Genomic DNA, 6,000 nt, shown 5'->3' on the forward strand with positions numbered 1-6,000 from the left:
CCCTCACCGACATAGAACTGAATTTAAACCACTTTAATTAAAAAGAAGGGGACTGGCTGGGGAGGGAGCTTAATTATGAACCAGCAAATAGAAAACCATGGGTAGAGAATATAACCTGTCGCTTTTCTTTCTAAAAAATTGGTGTGTAGGACTTCTCTTCTACTTTATATAATGCCATACTTCTCCTAGGCTTGACCAACATCTCAGTTAGTCAGGGATAATCTGACTCAAACCATCAAAGGCCTGGGTGGTATTTCAAGTGTCTTCCATTTATTTCCACTTACTGTTTACCATTGTGCATGATAGTTCAAGGAAGTGGACCGTCCATAATCCTCCCAAGCCTCAATATTCTATTTATTCTTGCCTGTCAGGATCAATCACTGTGGCTTTTTTATCCCTCTAGTGGCATGAGACGTATGGAACAGACAGAGGTCATTTGGCCTTCACTGCACCCATTGTTGTCCCTGACTGGAAGACTTTCTCCCAGGACTAAAACCTTTACACAAGCATAACTCAGAATTGGGAGAGAAAAACTATCAATTTTGAACATGGGACATTATACCCAGACATGGCAATTAGTACAAGGAAATGACCCAAACATAATGTATTTCCAGTAACTATTGTAGAGAAACCCCCACCCCATCCCTGCCTTTTTAACTTTATAAAAACAACCACTGTATTTTTTCCCTTCATTTTAAAAAATCTGCTCTCCTAATGACAAGAGCTTAAAAAGCTCCGGTGGCATTCAGCTTCTGATTTAATGATACCATTACCATTTGCCTAACAGAAGAATTCCTCCATTTGGTGCTAAAAACAAACCTCTGTATCACCAGAACCCAGAAGCATGAGATAAAGAACCAAAAGTTTTACTGCGAGTCCTTCAGCACACACCTACCCTTTCTGTAGGATTTTTAATCCATTCCTGATAAAAGTGCCACTAAGTGAAAGCCTGTTTAAATGAAAAAAAAAAGAAAAAAAAGATTCCCACTATAATGTAAAAATGATGACGCTTTTACATCCCAACCCTAAGTACTCAATTTTTGCAGATAGAAAAAGAGATCAACTGAACAGTGAACACAAGTTTACAAGAGTAAAAAATATTGCGAGCAAAAAATACAGTTAACACATAAAATGTAACCTGATGAAGATTCATCGTACTTGCTCAAGTGGAAACAGAAGACAGTGGGTTGTGGTGCCAAGGAGTCATTTTTTCAGGAAGAACATTCCTCTTTCTGCTCCCCCTCAGTGTTTCAACCTTTTGGGGGGCTTGAGGTTATCTTGTACGTTTCTGCTTGCGAGTAGTCACGTCACAGAAAAAAGAAAAATATGTAGGCAAAATATAGGCTAAAAGTGATACAAAACATACCTCTTGCTTATTGTATGCATTAAAAAGCACAATATTTGGGTTCTACACGTGGCATGCAAGTCAAATTTGTTCCACATGATAGTCCCTAACTAAAAACTGTTATGCTGAGTAAACTGGTAGTGTGCTTTGTCTGAAACCCTATGCTGAAGTACTGCTCTTTATAGTGTACTTAGTGTATCTACTTCTTAGTGATGGGGAGGGCAAGGAGTAGACACTTGCTCTTCAATATGCCTCCCAACCACTGGGCACACAGGGAACTCACTAAGGTGGCAGTTCCCAGTGTTGTCTTGGGATGTGATTCAGGCTGGGGTGACTGTTACCAAACCAAGGAGGAATAACTAGTTTTGAGTTTGTCTACCAAGCTTTAGTCAGGAAACACACACACCATGGGGTTCAGTAGAGGGAATTTAACACAGGGAACTAATTTAATAACAAAGGTGCTGGGAGAGGTGAGAGGAAGAACAGGGAGGCTACTCAGATCAGTAATGGGAGAGCAGTTACCAACCTGGAGCTTGAAGGCCAAAGGGTGGAGGGGATATTATCACAGCCAGGAACCAGGGCCACCTAGAGGAGCTAGACAGATCCATAGGGACGTCCCTAGCAGGAGGGCAGACCATTATTAGGGGTGACTGGAGGAAGGCAGGACAGAGGCGATGTAGCTATCACCATAGTCACCACCCAAAGCAGAGCAAGTGAGAGAGAAATACGCTGACTTCTCCCCAACTCTCACCTTCTGGTATATTGCTAATGCTTCCCACTTAGTAAACCAGACAGAAAACCAGCTGTCAAAGGACTCTGGGAAACATCACCTGCAGAGCTTAAACATATGCAATAGAGTGTAGAGCAGGGGATAAAGCAGAAAAAGGATCTTAGAGCGAAAAGGCAAATGACTGGCACAGGATCTCATAGGGCCCACTCTGAGCTGGACCAGGGCAAGAACTGCCCCGTAATCCTCCAGAATGACTGCAGTACATGTCCTTGTAACCTAGAATTCTTCCTGAAATGCTATTTCCTTTTCCTTAGGATGCACTTACCTTGGTAAATGGCTGCAATTCTTTTGGGGATCCTAGGAGTAAAGGTCATAGTGGTGTAATAGGAAGGTTTTCCTCGGGAGTACCCAGCCTCCTGTCCATACACCCAGATCTGGGAACATGGTGACAGGCAGTTTCTAGCATGGGTGATAACTGGACTGAGGCCTCCGTGACCAGACATGAAGTGTTTTTAGACAAATAACAAAGTAAACTTCAGTGTTTGACTACTGATCTCATTTGTAGACCTGCTGGTAATCACAGTCAGCAATCTGTCAGGCATCAGTGGTATGCTGGGTTGACGTGAAGTTTGACGTGAAGCTTCCCAAGGTAAAGAAGTGTGTGTATACTGTGTGTAGTAAGTTTATTGTAGTTTTACAGATGTGTAGTACCTATTTACAAATGATAGCAAAATATAATACTCTTGGATTGTCAATTCTGTATAGCAGTTGATTCTCTTAGGATGCCTTTGTTGACCTTTACCATGCTTAAAATTGACAAATGGGTATAATTCTGACAATGTTGGTTGATATTTTCATTTACGTTAAAGAGTAAGATCAAAGTGAAACGAGATGAGGACATAGGTCAGAACTTCGCTCGTGTCAATGACAGGACTGAGCTCTTTGATAAATAATAGCTTTTGAATACTGGAAGAATATTTCCTCTACTTTTTGCGCAGTTCACAATGTACAGACATGGCACATTTTTAAGTTTAACCTGAATTCCTAACATTTTCCCTGTCAACTTTTAAAATCGACCAGCCTCGATCTGTAGAGTATACTGTTAAATACTCCCATCAGACTTGAGTTAAAGCCACCAACATGTTGACACCGAGCGCAGAGCTGGAAAGAGGTGCACAGCAGCAACTATTATGTGGTATGTCCCCCCTACCAGTGTTAGTCGTAAATAAAATATGGTAAGTAAATGCTCAAAACTCAGTTTCCAAACTATTGTCTGTTTTTAATATAACTTACTGGTTATAATAAAAATTTAGACTATAACCTATAAACATTTGTATACAATACATACATGTTATATATTATCCAGTACAGACATGAATTTACACGTATATATTTCTACACACACATAAACACACATACGTATCTACCTTTTAACAACCAAGTTCACAAAACTTCTAAAAATATAACAATTAGCTCTTGCAAGCCAGAATGAACCTGCCCAACTGCACCACTAAACCAACTGCTTTGCTTCTGGGGAGTTATTGCGAGGGCTCCGCATTCCCTGGGCTGCTACACCTGCTAGAGATCAGAAATCGCTTTCTAAGCGCAGTCCCCCTTCCCAGCAAGCCAGACATCTTAAGGTTGGCAAGTACTCTCGGAAGATAGTGATGCTTTCCTCATGGCACAGGTTCAAAGAAAGGCATTTTGGCCCTGTCTCAGGGAGCCTAATGACAAGGTAAGTGAGAAACTCAGACATGAGAAAGCAAATTCAGCATCCCCAATGTTCCAGTTCCTTCCTGTGTATCAGGCAAGGTCATTTCTGTGCTTTAAATATCGTTCAGTTTCAGTCAGGACTTAAGAGATTTGCACTTATCTACCCAGAAAATTATGAGAAAAGCAATAAACTGCACAAATTAGCACATCAAATATGTAATACCCTACGTGTATACCATAAATTCAGCCCAGTTCAGAATTTTTTTCTAATATCTGAGGTCAAGCACTATGAAAACCCGTCTTTGCAGCCATCTTCTAGATTCTGATATAAACGATACTTTGCGGAGTCTCCCACCCTTCCCTAACCTCTTTTCTGATATCAACCTCTAGGCCGCTTTAGAATCAGATTTTCTTTCTTTTCTAAATCAATGAAGCCACAGTGTGGGTGAGCTAAAAGGGAAATAGGCTAACCTCTAACCTTCATCCACAGCTATCTCAGGCGAAGGATAATTAGTTGATACGGTTTCTTACGGGCTTAAGAGTTTTAAAATCCCCAAATTCTCCCACAAATCATCATTCCAATAACCAGGATACCAAATGCCCCTTAATGTCAAACAATTTACTTAAGAAATCTGCCAGAATTGTGAATTCACTTGGCATTGTAGCTCATTCTTTCATATTTAGCAATCAAAGAGCTACAAGGAAGAGTCTTTTAACCATGTTAAAAAATGGCTGGTGTTCTAGTCTATCCTTTAAAGCAAAAATTTTTTAAAGTCATTATTGCTTTTGCATTATATTCTCCAATTCCATTATGAACAAGCATCATACAAACCCCTCGGACTGGCATTTCTTGGCCTTTTGATTGGTCCAAAAATGATCCCGACCACAGCTGATTAGCTGTTGCACTGTTGCTATCAAAGCATGCTCCTTGCCGGCACAGAACACAAAGAGAAGCCTTATAATCCTTTGCTCCGTTTCATCCAATAACCAATCTTTAATAATAACCCACATTTTCTCAGGATGTTTTGCCTGAAATTCATTCAAGGATACCAACTTCTGTATTGGTTAGGTTTCTTTGGTTGACGGCAAAAGAACTTAATCTAAATTTTAAATGAAAACAAGATACTAGGCGGATACAAGTTGGAAAGAATAAACTGGTCAGCTCTAGTGAGCAGAGCAGCAGAAACGTAGGCAGTATAGCCTGAAGTTGTGGCCAAAGGATGACTCATTCACAACTTCCTCCTATGTCCCAAGGACAGAGTTTCTGATTGGATTAACGTGAACCAGGAACAACTGGCAACACAAAATCTCACGGAATGAGGTCAGAGCAGCCCCGGGAAAAAAATCTGTATTTCTGTGTGCCTGGTTTCAATTTGTATTGTAGACAAAAACAAATATCTGATATGTATGTATTTTCATAATTTTAATTTTATAAATTTTTGGTATTTATAACCATGCAATCATATTATAATTATGAAAATATTTCCCTCAATTAGTAAATTATAAGATGTCTTTCTGTGAGTATGAAAATCCACCTCATTCTTTTCAGTGACTGTGTAATCTACTGGATTTTCTATAATTTAACTGATTAGTTTACTAGTGCTAGACATTTAAGCTGCTCCAAATTTCTTGCAATTCTTTTTTTTTTTTAATTTTTTTTTAAAGATTTATTTATTTATTTATTTAACACAGATAGAGACAGCCAGCGAGAGAGGGAACACAGCAGGGGAGTGGGAGAGGAAGAAGCAGGCCCACAGCGGAGGAGCCTGATGTGGGGCTCGATCCCGTAACGCTGGGATCACGCCCTGAGCCGAAGGCAGACGCTCAACCGCCATGCCACCCAGGCGCCCCTGCAATTCTATAATAAATGTGCTTATGCAACTATATTTCTGCACTTGTGCTTTTCAAGAAGATAAATTCCTAGATTTAGAATCACAGCAAAGTGATTAGTCACATTTAAAATGTTGACAGGTAACACATTAGCTTCTAAAATGGCTTTTAGGGGCGCCTGGGTGGCACAGCGGTTAAGCGTCTGCCTTCGGCTCAGGGCGTGATCCCAGTGTTATGGGATCGAGCCCCACATTAGGCTCCTCTGCTATGAGCCTACTTCTTCCTCTCCCACTCCCCCTGCTTGTGTTCCCTCTCTCGCTGGCTGTCTCTATCTCTGTCAAATAAATAAATTTTAAAAATCTTAAAAAAATAAAATAAAAAA

Source organism: Ursus arctos, unplaced genomic scaffold, assembly GCF_023065955.2.
Source record: "Ursus arctos isolate Adak ecotype North America unplaced genomic scaffold, UrsArc2.0 scaffold_19, whole genome shotgun sequence".
NCBI classification, from domain to species: Eukaryota; Metazoa; Chordata; class Mammalia; order Carnivora; family Ursidae; genus Ursus; species Ursus arctos.